The sequence below is a fragment of the Branchiostoma lanceolatum genome, chromosome 15 (genome assembly GCF_035083965.1).
Source record: "Branchiostoma lanceolatum isolate klBraLanc5 chromosome 15, klBraLanc5.hap2, whole genome shotgun sequence".
NCBI classification, from domain to species: Eukaryota; Metazoa; Chordata; class Leptocardii; order Amphioxiformes; family Branchiostomatidae; genus Branchiostoma; species Branchiostoma lanceolatum.
Genome location: NC_089736.1, coordinates 2,751,630 through 2,770,286, shown reverse-complemented (window position 1 = coordinate 2,770,286; position 18,657 = coordinate 2,751,630). Strand labels below are relative to the sequence as shown.

At 39.1% G+C, this 18,657-nt stretch overlaps 4 long non-coding RNA genes across 4 annotated transcripts in view; 2 read left to right on the top strand and 2 right to left on the bottom strand.

Annotated features, from left to right (window-relative positions):
* Positions 1–18,657, top strand: part of LOC136420952 (uncharacterized) — a 70,819-nt gene that overhangs the window by 26,251 nt on the left and 25,911 nt on the right. The window lies entirely within an intron of this gene.
* Positions 2,076–6,014, top strand: LOC136420948 (uncharacterized). Its single transcript, XR_010753361.1, has 2 exons — positions 2,076–2,739; positions 5,420–6,014. It is a non-coding gene; the product is annotated as an uncharacterized lncRNA (long non-coding RNA).
* LOC136420950 (uncharacterized) lies at positions 8,447–12,454 on the bottom strand. Its single transcript, XR_010753363.1, has 2 exons — positions 12,257–12,454; positions 8,447–10,626 (listed from the first exon to the last, which is right to left on the bottom strand). It is a non-coding gene; the product is annotated as an uncharacterized lncRNA (long non-coding RNA).
* On the bottom strand, positions 14,053–16,497 carry LOC136420949 (uncharacterized). Its single transcript, XR_010753362.1, has 3 exons — positions 15,881–16,497; positions 15,349–15,431; positions 14,053–14,630 (listed from the first exon to the last, which is right to left on the bottom strand). It is a non-coding gene; the product is annotated as an uncharacterized lncRNA (long non-coding RNA).

Genomic DNA, 18,657 nt, shown 5'->3' with positions numbered 1-18,657 from the left:
GTATAAAAAGTGCTTTTAGAAATATTATCACTTTAAAAGTAACCCGAAACAGCCTTTAGTCGGATCAAAACGATCCAAAAGTCAAAATTTAGGTCGTTTCTTCACGCTTTAAGTTGAAATACGTCATCCACCTTGTCAGAGGAACATTGTCCAGTTTTGGCGCGAAAAGCTGAGTGATGACGTCATATTACCCATAGTCCATTGCGCCCGGACTGCAGGATCAGAGGAAGACGGCATGGCGGCGGGGGCGAGGAGAGAATACTAGTATCTCGTCGGAAATCCGTGCTTGAAGCCGCGCACCGTCCATTTTTTAGGGTGAGACCTATTTCTCCCTGTTGTTTGTATATCTGTAGTCATTTTTTGTGGAGATTTAGTGAAAATTGGACGTTATTTCGGGGAACAGTGAGAGAAATATTCATCCGGCCTCGTGTGGAAATTTATCCTTCAGGCAGTCTTGTCTTCCTCGAAAAACTCGAACACGTGCACATTTTTATGTACCGTCGGCCTCGTTCTATTCTTTAATATTTTACAGAGTAGTTGTTAAAACAATGACCTTTTCAGTGACATGAAGATAAAACATTTTCAGGCCGATAATTTTGTGTTTTTGCCATTTTTCTCATTCAGTTGTCTAGTTTTTTTCCGGCCTGAAATTCGCGCCACGTGCGCCACGTGGACTCCATTGTTAACCAAACCTCCCTCACTAACAAACTTCATTTCAATAAAAGAAATGCTACAGGAGATTACTCGTGTTGACCAGTTTTTTTTGTCAAATACTTATAAATTTTATTACAGAAGAAATATAGTATTATATACACTTAAAATACTTAGTAAATATTTACCGATATAAAATAGAAAACTTCTAATGCCGCCGCCAGGCTACCGGCGTAAGCCGCCTTTAGGCAACCGGCAAAGCCGCGGGCACCGCCCGGCAGCACAAAGGCCCTACCTGGGACCGACGCAAATATGTCACCCCCTCAAATTCACTAAGAGGGGGACGGGGGTGTAGTTCATGTTAAAGCTTGTTGTGTTGTTTTTCCTGTTAAATTGCACATTTCAGATAACCTTTGCATTGTTTTCCTGCTAGATTTATTTTAGATGATTTCACTGGTTCATTTTATTACTTATTTTGGCCACTATTTATTATCTTGTCAGACTTAAAACTATAGCCACCAATTTGAAAGATTACTAAGTGACATTGATGATAAGTTTGTTACTGAAATTATACTTTAAAGAAAAGGCTGAATAATTTTGCATGTTGATGTCTACTGCTAGACCCTTTTTTTCTAGCTAAATTGCTGTGGCCTAATGTCGTTTGAAACTTAATTGTACACTTGAAGTAATGGCCCTGTCATTGTGACATTCATACGCAAAAAAATGTACATTTGTAGTCCATTATGACTGATTTATCTTATATTACACTGAAGCAACATTTTATAATAGACCAGTGGCAAGATAAACCTGATATCAAGATTGATAAATTTTCTATGTCTGCAGGTTTTCTTTATTCCCAGCTTTGTGTTTCCATGGCAGCTTGCCTGTTGTCTTGATATTTGGGGATGGTGATATACTTAAGATGACGTATGCAAGCATTAAAGGCAACCCAAGCAATATTAGGGCCGAAAATCGGATTGTGAAAGTCTATTTATTTCTATACATGATAAGTTAAAACTACATTATCACAATGTATAGCAACGTCCATTGTCCAAAAATACTACATCGTTGTGATGTGAGAACTAAAGATCGTTGACAGGGTTTTTGTAGGCTTGCAAAACTAAGGGGATCATCAAGCGGCATGTTTCTGTTTGGTTTAAAATGCTCAAAGTTATTACGGAAATATGCTAAACAGTATTAGTAAATGTCAGTAGCAAACCTAAATTCAGCATTTTTTGGATTTCTATCTTTTGGCCCTATATTGCTTTGGTTGCCTTTAAGGTAAAGTTGTCAAGGTGTACCTGTGCCCATCATGTCTCTGTGTTCCTTTTTCTTCAAACTTTCTCTGGTCTTGTTGCAGATGGTCGTCCAACACAGCATTGCTGCTGACTCCAGCGCAAGGAAGAGTCTCTTCCTGGAAGTTAAGTTGTTCATTGTTCTAACTATATCTTCTTGTGATTTTGGCCTTGCTTTTCTAAGTTGATTGGGTGAGAGGCAAAAACCCTGAATTGTAATACTACACAATAATGCAGTAATGTTTACGGTAACTGTGGCCACTGTATCATCTTTCAATGAAATGTTAAGCATTCCCTGATGTGTTACGCCTAAACACTGAAGCCGACTAAGTATTCAGTACGTAAAATGATAAATGACCAGTGTTGTTGTTTCAGGAGTAAGAGGCCTGGAATTAGCTTTACTCACTACTGCTTGTTATCTTAGATTTCATTGTATATATATGGATTTGTAAATTAGGACTGCTTCTAGTTTTGCTGTAAATGCATTTAAGTTCGCTTGGTTTTTATTTCGCTGTAAGCAGAAAGTGGAGTATTTGCGGTAGTTTTAAGTTACAATAGAAGCGCTATAGTCGTAGATGGAGAAAGTTTTACGATGGTTTTAAGTTTACTGCAAATATTTCTGCATTTACAGTAATTGTAACCGTTTTTAAATTCATCAATATGTTGAGGTATGACACTTTTCTCTGCTTTTCATTTAGTCAAATGTATCCAGACTGGCGACAACTGACAGCAACAGACTCCAGCCAATGGGATGCAGAGAAGAGTTTCTTCTGGAGAAGACCTGTGTTTGACAGTTAAGTTGTTCATCATTTATGTTGACTGTACACTCACTGTCTGTGCAATAGAATTCCCTTTGGAGTTTCAGGGCTTGAAATACTGGGTGCATGTGCACCTAGATATTTTTGTACTCTATATTTGCTTTCGTAGCAGCGATTTTTGAACTTATCGGGTCCAGGTTCTTCGGCTGGGGTGCCGTATCTGCTTGAGATCCTGTGACCGCACTGTGTTTTGTCACTTTCAGCAAAGGTGATTAAGAAAGTGTTTCAAAGGGCCAATTAATGTAGCCGCGAGAAGTATTTCAAATGTTACGTTGCACAAAGCCCACGTGAAGTGACGCATGCTTCCTTGCAAAGGATTATCATGTCGTCTTCAAAGTCGAGTTACAAATTGTCTCAAATTTGGCCTGATGTTTCTTTCTATTGCTGATATCTTCTGTGGATTCAGCCGTTGTAGCCCCTTAGAGATCTTAGAGCTTCTTTTTTTTTACGAAAAGGGGACAACAAAGGGTCGGGGGTTTACCGCGGCGTGCATGGAGAAAGTATTACAGCTTTGTTATGCTTTTGTGAGACACGTTTCCTTGCACAGGATCATTATAGTAACTTCTATGGATGTGCAAAGGAGGAAAAAAACTTGCGAAAGGTGTGTTATTTAGGTGTCCGCAAGTCCGTTGTGTTTTGAAAAGACATCCCATCAACTGTTTATATAGAACGTTACGAGTCTCTGCTCAAATGGGTGTGAAGATTTCCCTGCGCTTATCGTTGTTTATTATGGGAAGTAATGCCAAGTGGTGATAAAACGCAGTCCTTCCACACAATCCCAAGGAAATACAGCCCCCCAGCCAAAGAAGGTAGAACCTGTACCAGATAAATCGCTTGGTTGAAATTTGAAATCTGGGTAGAATTTCAATTTGAAGTTCTTAAGAGAGACAGTCCCGTCAAAGTAACATTCTGACATTGACCCAAATTTTTGTCTGCACCTACATATATTTACAAAAATGAATTTCAAGCCCTACCTTCATAAAGAATGTTATGTTTCTGTTTCTAGTTTGTGGACGGATCAGTATGTAGGTTAGAGGAAAGAGTTTCCTCACCAAAACGTATTTTAGGTAGCTTTTGGCGATGTGCTCAATTGATCTACTGTTATTCTTGATTTGTTAACTGTAACTTAGCTGATTTATCATTGCAAATATTTGAGACAGTTATGTTGGTTCCCACCGTTAGAATTAAGTGCCAATGTAACGTTGTGTGCCGTGCCTTGTTCTATGTAGCGAGTAAAGTCGTTATACCGAACGGGACCGGCCGTTCGACCATTTGAATAAAACCAGTTGTTTGAGAAGTTTCAACACATGCAGTCGTGCCTGTGTTTCTCGACCTCTCATATTGGTGGCAGCGGTGGTCCTTTTGCCTACGGGTTCACGTTATCATTATCGAAATTATGGCTGACCTACGGCTCAAACAGCCCCCATCTTTTGATGGAAAGGACGATTTCAACTTGTGGAGCCAGATCTCTCATATCGTGACCTACTCCGTTTTCCCCCAACCTCTGTATTATGATGATTTACAGCAAACTGGTTATCCAGCAAGTTTCCTTTCCTGGCATATTCGTGTGCCTCAGTAGTTAGCAAACGCTGCTAGGTTGAAATTATGTTACGATGACTTCCATAACGTCACTATCTGATGCTCGTTCAATGCTTAGCTAGGCATGGGCCGAATGTTCACACAGAAGCTACATTTGTAGTATACAATCAATTTAGCACAATTTAGCACAAAAAACTTTTGTTATGTATCTGTACGTGTAGAAATGTGAATTGGGTACATGTACGGTAGGCTAGTTCTTATCTTGCTTGACTGTTAACTGTTGTACCAGGTAGAGTTTTTTTTCCGTCATCTGAATGTCATTCAACAAAGGTGCAACAATCCATAAAATTTTGAAATCTTGAGCTGCATTTGGTGAAAAATTACATAAGGGTTTTAGGCTAGGCATGGGCAAAGAGAAGAAAATTATGTATCTACGTCCTAGGACAAATATACACAGACTAAGTCAGTAAAAACAGAACATTTTGAAGTCTTGTTCCGTACTGAAAATAATGAGGTTTTAGGCATCCCTACTTTTAGATAGAACGTCATAAAGACCTTCAATTTCGCGAATAGCAAGACTTAAATGTTATTCGTAAAATATGTCACGTTTCTTACCCATTTTTCGCGGGAGGAAAGTGCTTGATACTTTAAGAATGTTGACATAAATTACTGCAAGCCTGCTTTATATATAGGGGTATTTGTGAAATTCTAAGGCTTCTTTGTTGGCAATAAAACTGTTTTTCCACAGCCACTGTTAGAAATGATCTAAATTGGCCTTGTTGCAAACTAAGCTCTGCGTATACCTCCTGCATGCACTTATTATCTATTTTATCTCATGTATTTGTTGAAATGACTCTATGGCGTTAATTGAATCGTAACCGCAATGATTTCATTGATTGATTGTAGCATTGTGTAATTTTCATTGCTTACATGTATGTATCTGTCTGTCCATAAATGCCTCGAGAGTTGATGTAATGTAGCATTTGACACGGACCTTGGGACATTTAAGTTCACGTATTGTACTCTACGCACGCGATAATGACTTGTGGTTCTGTTTGTGTGTAAGGCCATGTATACGTAGTACTATATCTGTAACAGTTTTGTTTTTTGTTTCAGGAAATGCACGGTGTAATACGGACGTCGTGGCAACTGCTGTAGCAGTATACATGTGAAGACCTCAAGAAGATAGATCTTAATGTGAAACTTTTCAGTACTTTCCTGGCTTCATAAAAATGTGACAAAATTATCTCGTGCCTTCGCATTGTAGTGTTTCACCATAATGATGAATCTCTGTGTAAAGAAATGCGGCCTTGAATGAACTGTACTTGTCGGAATTTAGTTGTAATGGTTCGAACGCGTGTTCACTATGCATAGATAATGTAATTTATGTTGTCCAAAATTCATCGTAATGATGTATTGAATCTCGTCGCATAAACATATTAAGTAAAACTGCCAAGAAATGTAGCCTTCGATTTTGTTGGAATGTGAGTTTAACTCTTTTTTGAATCCTATAATTTATGTGGTAAATGTAAGAAAAGGTTGCAATTTGGTACTGAGTGTAAAGCAGCTAGAATTTGTTTGTACTTTCAGGATTTTGAATGTATTTGTCGAAATAAAGAGTTTTGATTGATAAATGAACTAGGCTGGTTTCTATGTTTATAGGAATTGCTATTCCTGTAAACATGACCAGTGTAGTTCATGTTGAAGCTTGTTGGGTTGTTTTTTCCTTTTAAATTGCACATTTTAGATGACCTTCACTACCAAAAATGCATTTTCTCAAGAAGAAAAATAATCTTCAATTTGATAAAAACAATAAATTTTTAGAAAGTTGCCGAGAAACAGTTTATTAACTTAATAGAATTCTTATTTATTATTGAAATTCTTATTTTTGGTAGTGTTTGTTTTCCTGGTATATTTATTTTAAATGATTTCACTGGTTCATTTTATTACACATAAGGTCACGCCAATTTATTATCTGGTCAGTTGTGAAAGTAGCCACCATTTAGAAAGATTATTAAGGCCACATACTTAAAACGTGTGGTGGACTTGATCATAAGTTTGGTAGTTAAAAGAAGGGTGAATAATTCTTCGTGTTAATATGTAGACCTTTTCTATGAAAAGATTAAATTGGTGTGGCCTAATGTTGTTTGGAATTTTATTGTAGACTTGAAGTAATGGTCCTGTCACAGTTGTGCATAAACATAAATTGAAGAAGTTGAGAGTGCTTATTTAAGCAGAAATTGTTTTTTGTTGGAGACTTAAGCAAATTGTTTGCACAAGTGTGATGGGTTATATATGGAAGCATTAGATAGGTAATATGAAAAGTAATGCGTGAAGAGAACTTTTCATATTGTAAGTTAAATACTGCTAGTGTTTATTAACAATCTGAAGTATTTATGCAAACATGTTAAGTTTTATAATAGAAACTGAATAGTATATTCCGTAGCTAATTGGTCATGAAGAAATTATTCAGTTTCTATTATCTCATGAACTATACATGTTTCTATAAGTTACAGATTATTAAATAGTACTAGCAGTAAATAATTTACAATATGAAAAGTTGTCTTTACCTGTTATATTGTTAGCTATCTGTTGCTACCAGATATAACCTGCCACACTTGTGTGCATATTAGTGCTGAAGTTTGCAACAATTTGGATTGAAAGTTTTGCACAATTGAAATTACTTCAAGTGTACAATTAAGTTTGAACGACATTAGGCCACTGTTATTTAATTATTAAAAAGGTCTAGTAGTTAGATATTAACATGAAGAATTATACAGCCTTATCTTTCAACTATAATTTCAGTAGCAAACTTATGATCAATGTCACTTAGTAATCTCTGAAATTGGTCGCTATAGTTTTTAGAACTGACTAGATAATAAATAGTGGTCAAAATAAGTAATGAACCAGTGAAATCATCTAAAATAAATCTAGCAGGAAAACAATGCAAAGGTTATCTGAAATGTGCAATTTAACAGGAAAAACAACACAACAAGCTTTAACTACACCCCCGTCCCCCTCTTAGTGAATTTGAGGGGGTGACATATTTGCGTCGGTCCCAGGTAGGGCCTTTGTGCTGCCGGGCGGTGCCCGCGGCTTTGCCGGTTGCCTAAAGGCGGTTTACGCCGGTAGCCTGGCGGCGGCATTAGAAGTTTTCTATTTTATATCGGTAAATATTTACTAAGTATTTTAAGTGTATATAATACCATATTTCTTCTGTAATAAAATTTATAAGTATTTGACAAAAAAAACTGGTCAACACGAGTAATCTCCTGTAGCATTTCTTTTATTGAAATGAAGTTTGTTAGTGAGGGGTTGGGGAGTGGAGTGAGGGGTTGGGGAGTGGAGTGAGGAGTTGGGGAGTGGAGTGAGGGGTTGGGGAGTGAGGGGTTGGGGAGTGAGGGGTTGGGGAGTGGAGTGAGGGGTTGGGGGTGTGGAGTGAGGGGTTGGGGGTCTGGAGTGAGGGGTTGGGGGTCTGGAGTGAGGGGTTGGGGTCTGGAGTGAGGGGTTGGGGTCTGGAGTGAGGGGTTGGGGTCTGGAGTGAGGGGTTGGGGTCTGGAGTGAGGGGTTGGGGTCTGGAGTGAGGGGTTGGGGTCTAGGGATGGAGGGGGGGTGAAGTCTAGGGATGGAGGGGGGTTGGGGTCTGGAGTGAGGGGTTGGGGTCTAGGGATGGAGGGGGGTGTGAGTCTACGGATGGAGGGGGGTTGTGAGTCTAGGGATGGAGGGGGGTGTGAGTCTACGGATGGAGGGGGGTTGTGAGTCTAGGGATGGAGGGGGGTGTGAAGTCTAGGGATGGAGGGGGGTGTGAAGTCTAGGGATGGAGGGGGGTGTGAAGTCTAGGGATGGAGGGGGGTGTGAAGTCTAGGGATGGAGGGGGTGTGAAGTCTAGGGATGGAGGGGGTGTGAAGTCTAGGGATGGAGGGGGTGTGAAGTCTAGGGATGGAGGGGGTGTGAAGTCTAGGGATGGAGGGGTGTGTGAAGTCTAGGGATGGAGGGGTGTGTGAAGTCTAGGGGAGGGGTTGGGGGAGAAGTCTAGGGATGGGGGGGTGAAGTCTAGGATTGGGAGGTGAAGTCTAGGGAGAGAGGGAGGGAGGAAGGGATGGATTGGTGGGTGCGTGGATGTTAATGAAACACTCGACACACTTTAACATGAACTACGCTGGTCCATAAGTATGTTTACAGGAATAACTTCAAAGTAAAACCCAACAATCCTCCTAAATCATCTCCTTCCGATATAACATAAGGGTTTATGATCCAGTCTTAAGGTTTAAATAAAACTTCTGTCTCATCAAAAACCAATCCAAAGTCTCTAGTGCCATATAGTTTCTGAACAAGTAACTTAGTAAGTATCCTTGCTCAAACTATGCGCCACCGTTGACATTGTTTTGGGATGGTTTATGGTTTTGACAGAAGTGTTATTTAGTCTTCACACTTGATCAAGTACTCTCATATTACAGCAGAAGGACACAATTCAGATGAATTCCTGGCTTCTACACATTCCTACAAACATATGCTAACCAGCCTAGTTCATTTATCGTCATTTAACTTTTTGCCTTTTTCTTCATGTAAAATCTTCGCAAATAAACAATATTATACAGTCTCGGTACACAACATCAGCTTAGTCTAACAATATTGCTAACAATAATACTTTTCAATTGCTACATGGTTTGTCGTGTGCATTCGTAGCACAAATATCAAAGATTCTAGCTCAACAGTTCTTCAACATTACACAAAGTTAACAGTCTTGGTAAACAACATCAGCTTAGCTCAACAATATTGAGAACAATACTTTCTAAATTACTGCAAAGTTTGTCTAAATTACTGCAAAGTTCGTTTTGTGCATTCGTAGCACAAACATCAAAGATTAGAGCACAACAGTTCTTCAACATTACAGAAAGTTGACAGTCTCGGTAAACAACATCAGCTTAGCCCAACAATATTGAGAACAATACTTTCGAAATTCCTGCAAAGTTCATCGTGTGCATTCGTAGCACAAACATCAAAGATTCGAGCACAACAGTTCTTCAACATTACAGAAAGTTGACAGTCTTGGTAAACAACATCAGCTTAGCCCAACAATATTGAGAAGAATACTTTCAAATTACTACAAAGTTCGTCGTGTGCATTCGTAGCACAAATATCGAAGATTCTAGCTTAACAGTTCTTCAACATTACACAAAGTTGACAGTCTCGGTAAACAACATCAGCTTAGCTCAACAATATTGAGAACAATACTTTCGAAATTACTACAGAGTTCGTCGTGTGCATTCGTAGCACAAAGATTCTAGCGCTACTGTTCTTCAACATTACAGAAAGTTGACAGTCTCAGTAAACAACATCAGCTTAGCCGAACAATATTGAGAACAATACTTTCGAAATTACTACAGAGTTCGTCTTGTGCATTCGTAGCACAAAGATTCTAGCGCTACTGTTCTTCAACATTGCACAAAGTTGACAGTCTTGGTAAACAACATCAGCTTAGCCCAACAATATTGAGAACAATACTTTCTAATTACTACAAAGTTCGTCGTGTGCATTCGTAGCACAAATATCAAAGATTCTAGCACAACAATTCTCCAACATTACACAAAGTCAACGATCTCAGTACACAAAATCAAGTTCATCTAGAAAAATAATCTTTGCTCCTTGATTATACCTGTACGGTTATATAATACCATCGTGTGAAACCTGTACTCGACAATAGCGGATATACTTCTTTATCTGGAACGTCAACAATCTCGATCTAGACATACAGCATTTTGTGCATTGCTAAGAAAAAGGCGGACCGACATATATACTCAAAGTTTTCATTACGAAATATCTATAGATGACAGTAGGTTAACATTTTATACAAACGTCAAAACAGAATACTCAATGGAAAAATATCTCTCCAACAAAGATTTTGACCAATGGTCAGCTGTGTGTAAGATACAAATCAGCGCACACCCACTAGAAATAGTAACGGGTAGATATAAAAAGCTGCCTGCTCACGAGAGAATGTGTAAGTTTTGTTCCATGAACACAGTGGAAAATAAAATACATTTTATCTTCTAGTAATGTCCTCTATATGATGCCGAATGAAGCGAATTATATAAAACAGCTTCTATAAATTCTCCTAGCTTTCACCATTTCAATAATTTACAACAATCTATTTTTCGACTAAAATTAACCAACCCACTTATAATTCAAAATGACTTGACTTGTATCTCGGGTCGCAGCAAATTCTCAGGCTGGAGTCAGGTCTTCTCCAGAAGAAACTCTTCTCTGCATCCCATCGTCTGGAGGCTGTTGCTGTCAGTTGTCGCCCGTCTGGATGCATTTGACTAAATGAAAAGGAGAAAAAAGTGTCATACCTCAACATATTTATGAATTTAAAAACAATTATAATGTGGGGTCCCATAACTTCAACAGTACCAAAACTTCACACAAGTTTTGCTTTCAAATTTGTCTTATTATGCAGAAGAGAGACATGTTTCTTTCTATCCATTGTGCTGAATAAAAACGCAGAGAAGTCGTCTGAATGAAACACGGATTTGTGAACAGTCAACTGACTTTTGCGCCACTAGGAAAATTTGGCTACCGGGTATAAACAATGGCTATGTTCGATGCAAGGTCATTGCGTAGTGGCAACTCTTACATAAAGAACAGTCAACAATTGTCACACAAACTTTGTTTTGCACATGAGGCATTAAGCTTTAGAAAACACACAAAAGATGTAGGTGTTTGTTACTTTATGTCGCGATTAAACTTGTCTTAAATAACGAAATAACCGTGGCTTCGAACGCCCTCCCCCCTTTACGTCACGGCCATTCCGTTGACCACGACTCAAATGTGACGCAGCTACAGTGTTGACATTTCACGGTCACCCTGTCTAAATCAAGTACTAGCTAGTGAGGCTCCAAAACGGCAAATCATATCAATCTACCTTGAAACACGTCGGATAAACTTGCATTTGATAAGTTCCCGTCGGCAGGCATGGTTCCAAAAGGAAACGCATTGATGTTGCAAACATGTAACCTAACCCATACCCTGTTTCATAAACACGAAGTTCATTGAATGTGAATGACGATTTCTCATTGCTTGCTCCAAAAAAAAATCAACAAAATCATGAATAGCGAGCTCTAAAAACAATTGATGTTTAAAATATGACAGAACTTTGCACTGAATTGACTGGAAAAACAAGGAAGATTTTACTTTCTGGTCACATGCGGTGCTGTGCCGAGTGCAAATGTCACCATTTCAGTTTCCGGTGTAACAATGCGGCATACCAAATAACGGATCATCAACCTTGACATGGCTTGGAACGCAACAAGCGGAGTAAACAGTTGCTAAGTCACAGCGCGCCCCGCATCGGTGGTGACTTACGCACGGTCAAAAATTACTTACTACAGGGAAGCTGAAGTTAGTTGACACAAAATTATTCTGTTTGTTTACTTTAAATCATGCCAAATTAAAGAAAGACAAAGGTATTTGTATGCCAAATTTGTAGTACTCTAATTAGAATGGAACAATATGGAACGCTATATTCATAACATTTTTCTGGTTTTACCGATTGTAGATCATGCATGGACGATGTAAAATCAAGTCGACAACAGAAAATCCTTAAACACCGCCACTCTAATTTATCATTCGTCAAAACGCAACACTTTTCAGTCAACCGACACTGGTGCGATGCGATGTCAAACTTATAAATATACGTTTGAAGTTATGGGACCCCCTTTAAGTTAAGCAACACGTTAAGTTTACAAAGGAACGATTCCATCTAAGATTAAAAAAAGCAGTGGTGAGTAAAGTTTATTCCAGCACTCTCTTTGACAAAAGAAATTCTGTACAGTCAACTTAGAAAAGCAAGTCCAATTACTTCAGTTGACGAACAGTTCTATTTCTGCATAAAGGGATCTTAGAAAAGCATAAATTTCAAGAAGATATAGCCAGAACAATGAACAACTTAACTGTTAAACACGTGTCTTCCAGGAAGAGACTCTTCCTCGCACTGGTGTTAACTGCAGGCTGGAGTCGGCAGCAATGCTGTGTTGCATGACAATCTGCAATAAGACCAGAGAAAGTTTGAAGAAAATGCAACACAGAGACAACATTGTCACACCAGTGAACCAGCTATCATCATTTGTTTGGGTCAAACGCTGGTCACATAAAAATACAATAGCGACCCCTAGCGCACTGATGATGTTACAAAATTTAACTATATTAAAAAACGCGGCCGAAATCCGATCAACAGGTATTACTAAGAACTTTCACTTTCCCACACTAAACCACAAGTGACGCCGCGAACTATGACCTCATGTACGACGTCATAACAATCGATGTGAACCGGTTCCATAACAGACTACCTCGCGAGAGGGTTCCGAAAAAAAAGGAACAAAACCGTTGAGGAGCATTTCATGTTTACAAGAAAAAAGGCTTACTCTGCTGAAACGGTTCAAACCGTTTTCCTTTTTCTGTCGCGAACAGTGCTTAAGTGATTCAACTTTGAAACATCATCTACTTTAGGCAAATAGTCATGCAAATTTTCTTAGACTTACAATGTTTCACTCTTAACAGATTAAAGGAACATTCCACACCAGAAGCGGGTATCATAATTCATCAGAGACTAAATTGTTATGCTTGAATCCAGCTTGTCTTGTCAAATTTACCATACGTTGAAGCCTGAACTCAGGGCAAACATGAGTGTAATAAATAGTGATCAACTTCTTGAATTCCCCAAAAGACCCTTCCAACAATGCCAAGATTTCAATGCTTCTTACAGTACTTCAGGAAAGGTCGATGGTACTTCAGCGACTGTCTCCTTTTTCATACAAAAAACCTCCAAGATCTCTAAGCTACGACAGCTGAATTCACTGAAGATGTCAGCAATAGAAAGAAAAATCAGGCCACATTTGAGAAATTTGCAACACGACTTTGAAGACAACAATTTGAAGAAAACAACAGCTAAATTCACAGGAGATATCAGCAATTGAAAGAAACATCAGGCCACATTTCAGAAAACTTGTAGCATGCGTCACTTCATGTGGGCTTTGTGCAACGCAACCTTTGAATTGCTTCTCGCATTACTGTGAATTACTTCTCGCGGTAAAATTACTGGCCCTCGAAAAACTTTCTTAATCACCACAGTCCCTTATAATTGTATATATAAGTTGAAAAATCGCTGTGGGAGAAGAATGTGTTACTGATCTAAGGTAGCATTTTATGGTCGGAAGACGAAACACATTTTATTTCCCTTTCTACGATCAAGAAAGAAAGAAAGAAAGAAAAGTGTTGTTTACAGAGCCCACCAAATTCCATCCAAACTTCTCCATGTTTACAGACCAAAAGAAAACTATGTCTCCTCTTAACATCATGAAACCCGCACATTACAGAAAAAGTGGGATCTTTCGTCTTCCACTGTCTCGGAAAAGAAGTCAAACCCAAAAAAGATAGAGCTAGTATTGAGACTAGAATAGTCACATGCTATATTGTTACCCATTGTCTGTCCGTCCTTTCATGTTACATGTACTTGCAATTAGCCTACGGGCAAGAAGTTGCAATAAACTTGTTTCAATAATGATGTTCAAGGTAGCAAAGCACAGTTTCCAGACTATGGGCTACAAAGTGACCGACATCGACGTGGATGAAACTATAGCAACGTTAGGCCTTAGGGTACTCAAGAGATGCACATTTATACACTGAATGGGCAAAACTCCAAATCTCATAATTCGTATAATCTAAAAGCCCACTTATTTATATCATAAAAACGTACTATCCTACAGTAAAGTTTGTGCCTTGCTGGCTTTCACAAAACATTTTAACATGTGCTTCAAGATTTAGGCCGCACTATTTCTTTACTGCTTGATCACGGATTCCGGGAGTGGCATTTAAATACTGTGTGCTCCTACCTTGACACTACCAAACACTGTTACTATTTAATATTTTGAAAAAAGTTCAATTCAATCTTGATTGGAACAAACACGAAAGTCTGAATTGTGATGTTCCCGCAAAATGTGCGCAAATCATCAAATAAGTATAGAGGTCAAGTATACATTAAAACATATTCATGTTCCTTTGCATTCTCGTCACATCATAAAGTCAATGTATACGAGGAGTAGTCTAAATATTGCTGTACAATATACGGTACCCGATAAGTGAAATTGAACAATATACGGTACACAATAAGTATCACCGAAAACATCAACGTACTGATTAAGTATTGTTTAACAATTCAACGAGGTAATTGGCAAAGATATTGGTACTGAAAATATGATCTCGACAAAGAAATTGTGAAATACTCACTGGGACGTCTCTTCTAAGTGCAGGTTTTCTTCAATGTTCCTCCCTGTGGCAATAAAACGGTCACAGTAAGTAACAAGTATCATCAGTTGTCAAGTCATTTCAAATGTTACCCTTTGTGATGTTATGTATCGAAGCAGAATTTTAACAGCTATTTCTAGAACAATAGTAACCCCCCTTTATGGAACACATTAAAATGCTGATATCTTCATAGTAGTGACATCTACTCACTGTTTCGCATATTTGCATACTAACTTCATAGAATACATCAAAAACAACATTGTTTTACTTCTCACTGCTAACAACTTCAAACTTTAATTTTAAGCGCAACAGCACTCAACTTCTTCACCTCAAAGCACAACCTTACAGCAACTTAAAGAGATCTCTCAAATACGCATGGAAGGCCATGAGTTTTTTTCCTGTCCACGAGACATTTTGGCCGGAAGAGCTGACCGAGTTAAAGCCGCCCACGTGTGCGTTCATACAGGTGGCGGTACAGCCGGAACGCGCCACGTGGACATATTATAAGACAAAGTTAACGCATTTTATCTGCCACATATATTATATCAACTCATACCATTCCTAAATGACTCGCCACATAAATATAAACGTTATTTACGCACGGAATAAAGTGCAAAATATCCTAACCAAACCGGTAAGAAATAGACATTTGTAAAGCCTGTCTTCTCTTGGAGTTGCCGCTCAATATCAAAAGGCCCCGTCAAAAAATTACACTAAATTACAAGGAATTCAATTTGCTTTACCTCCAGTAAAGAACGACTTTCCAGCAATAGGCCGTCCGACATTCCCTCCAACATTTCCGTCAGTTCGTCAGCTTCCCCCGAGGCTGCAATTACAGAAAAAAGGCCAATTTCTTCGTCCAAAACTATGACAAACAGTCGTTAAATCCGCAAGACTAAAACACACGCCCCACTCTCCCCTCCACGCCGCGTTTTGGCGGGAAAACTGAGGAGTGACGTCACGTACATTCCAACAGGTGTGACGGCCACGTGGAGGGAAACAAAGGACACTTTTCTTTGAGCTTTTCTGCGACTAATGTCAACTCATACTTCCAATAATTTTCACACAACTCCCCAAATATATCCAACGTTATGTACGCACATAATAAAGAGCAAAATAGTCAGCCAAATACGAAAGAAATAGACATTTGTAAAGGTTATCGTAAAGACCGCATTTTCCGCTCAGGATTCAGAGAAATACCTTAGGACGTCTTGAAATACACCAAATGACACCAACATTTCAACCTTATGTCGAGGAAACAGTTTGTTGTCTTACCTTGTAAGAACGAGAGTCTTCACCGCGCCGTCTGTTCACCACGCCAGGCTCGCCATTTTGTCGTCTCTCCGAAACGCAACAAGTAAAAGAAGGGCCCCCTTTCCTCTCGAAACTCCTTGAAACACACCGCAAACGGCCACGACAATATTCCAGCGTTACCATACACATTAAAGAAACAAGCTTAAGAAGAAAAGGATCGGAATTGTCCCGAAAAGTTGAAAAAAAATCCATCCGAAACATTTCCGCACATGCAGCATCCATGCACACACGCCTGAGCTGAACGAGCTGAAGCGGACTGTGCCAACTGTGATATCCACACGGGGGTGCAAAACCGCATATTTTGGTTGTTTGTTTGTTGGTATGTTTTCTCCTCGACTAACCCGGACCGCCACCATCTTATCAGCAGGAAAAGACCCCACCTCAAAAATGACGACGCTCGCCCCCACGAATACGGACTTGTTCTGCCATGGGAAACCCAGCGATTACATGCAATAGCGTTTCACACAGCCAAGTCTCAAGTGAGTCCAACCAGAATCAACGTTCGAATGCGGGCGGGCCGGAAATAGCCTCACCTAGTTTCCATCGGTTTCTGTGGGGACACACGAGCACGTCGGTACAAATGAGGAGGTGACACACAACACTATATATACCACCGCCTCTCCTTGTAAACAACGCCTGTGGTTTGGACAAGTTCACACTTTAGGAACGTTATAAACGGTGAAAGAAAGTTTCTATGAGTTTCTCACTCAAGGTGTATACTTCAGGGTGCCTGCACGCGTTTTTCCTTTGGACCTAGCTTGCCTAAATCAAAATTTCACCAACTTTTTTCCAAGTTTACAATAACATTTTTTTGAAGACGAGAATAACAGATTTCAAGACATGCATTGTGGGATAACGGTTGGGGGTCAAACGCTAACTAAGTAATTAATATTCAGAAGCTGCAAATTTAATTACCTAAAATGTCAATCATCAACGGTTAATGAACACTGTAACGTTAGTTGGCCGCACGGCAGTTCTTTCCTCGGGAAGGTTTGAATTTGGAAAATTGTTCCCTCTTTGGGATCGTTAAGATTGTATTTTCCAAGGACCTTAATGAGGGATACCTCTGACATTCTTTCTGTCCATCACAATAGACCTATCCTGACTGTCAATCACAATTAGCAGTTCAACCAATGAGAGCGTGTCAATTAGCTATTCGAACAATGAGATCGTGGCAATTAGCTGTTCAACCAATGAGTGGCTGCAAATCCGTAAAATATTTGCATCTTTAGGAAACTTTTTATTTTGCTTTTGGCCGTGTTGATTTCATTAATATATGGATGGCATCTTCTCGTCAACCTCGCCCCAACAGAATCGTCTCAACCACCCTCCCTACATCATCATATAATGATGGAAGAATCCTTTGACCTTTCACCTCCCAAGGCTGTGCATTTTGTAAACACGTTGTTTATGAAACTCGGCTGACCAAAATTTAGGGAAAGTCCCTGCATCGCGTCAAAGTGACTGGCTCTGTTGATGTGGAAATATTTGGGACATCTTTTCTTATGACCAAACGATTAGGTGAGTTTCAAATTCTCGAGTGTCACTTGGCTTATAACATCGATGTTAAACTTTCAAGACTGTGAATGTTTCATACCGCCGGGCAACTTCAAGAGGGGTTTGGTTGCCCTGCTACATGAACGAGGACTTGCAGGCGGTGCTTTGTATGTACTTTCTGGTACTAAATTTTACGTTTTAACACTGCACCGTTGTGCTTTGATTTACCTCCCTGTCCTTGGTGCTGAACGTGAAGTCCATTTGGGAGTGTAGCCTAGTTAGAGGGAAATTTGGAAAGGTAATACGTTTTCACTGAGGTAACAGAGTTAATTTTAGAACAGCAGTCATCTTAGAGCAGCCCATTTTGTAAAGGGGGTAATTTAGGAAAGAAATATTGGACCAACTTTAATTTAAGAATGTAGCCATTTGGAATAAGAATATTCTGGATCATTTTGGCACAGATGGTCACTTTTTTCAACAAAAGATGCAGAGGGACTAGGGACTATCTAGATATGTTTGTAAATGTTGGGATAAACGAGAGAAAGAAGAGACAGAAGACAATTGAAATTTATAGTTCTTTTATTTTGCAGTCTTCTTTTCTCCCATATCTGTTTCTTCTGCAGCTCTCATCATCTTTTAGAACCCTCTTCTCCTCTTCCTGTAGGGCTGAGTTGTTGAACATTGTAGTCTAGAACCACAGCTGCTGGTCTCACCAAGATGGGGTCCAAACATACCAGAAAACCTATGATACGAGTTCTTTTCTTTGACAGCCAAAACAAAACAAAAGTAAGAAAATTTACTTGTGATACCAGTTCCTTTCTTTGACATGGCCAAAAGAAAACAAAACAGAAGCAAGAAAAAAATACTTGAGATACTAGTTCTTTTCCTTTTGCAGTCTTCTTTTCTTCTATCTTTATATTTCTTCTATATATATAATTCTATATATATATATATATATATATAGCTTCTATATTTTACTTTTCTTCTCTATATATATTTCTTCTATCTTTGGCTCTTCTACTGTCCTCATCTCTTGTCTTATCTTGCAGTCTGAGTTGTTGCACCCTTGTAGTCAGAAACTACAGAGCTGCTGTCCTTACCAAGGCCAGAATCACTAGAATACCAGGGACACACATTGTTTTTCTCTGACTTGGCTAAAAGTAATCAAAGGAACAGGGTAGTTAAAGACGAATAAAAGTATGTCATATGATACTAGCTCTTGATTAAGATTTGGTTTATGG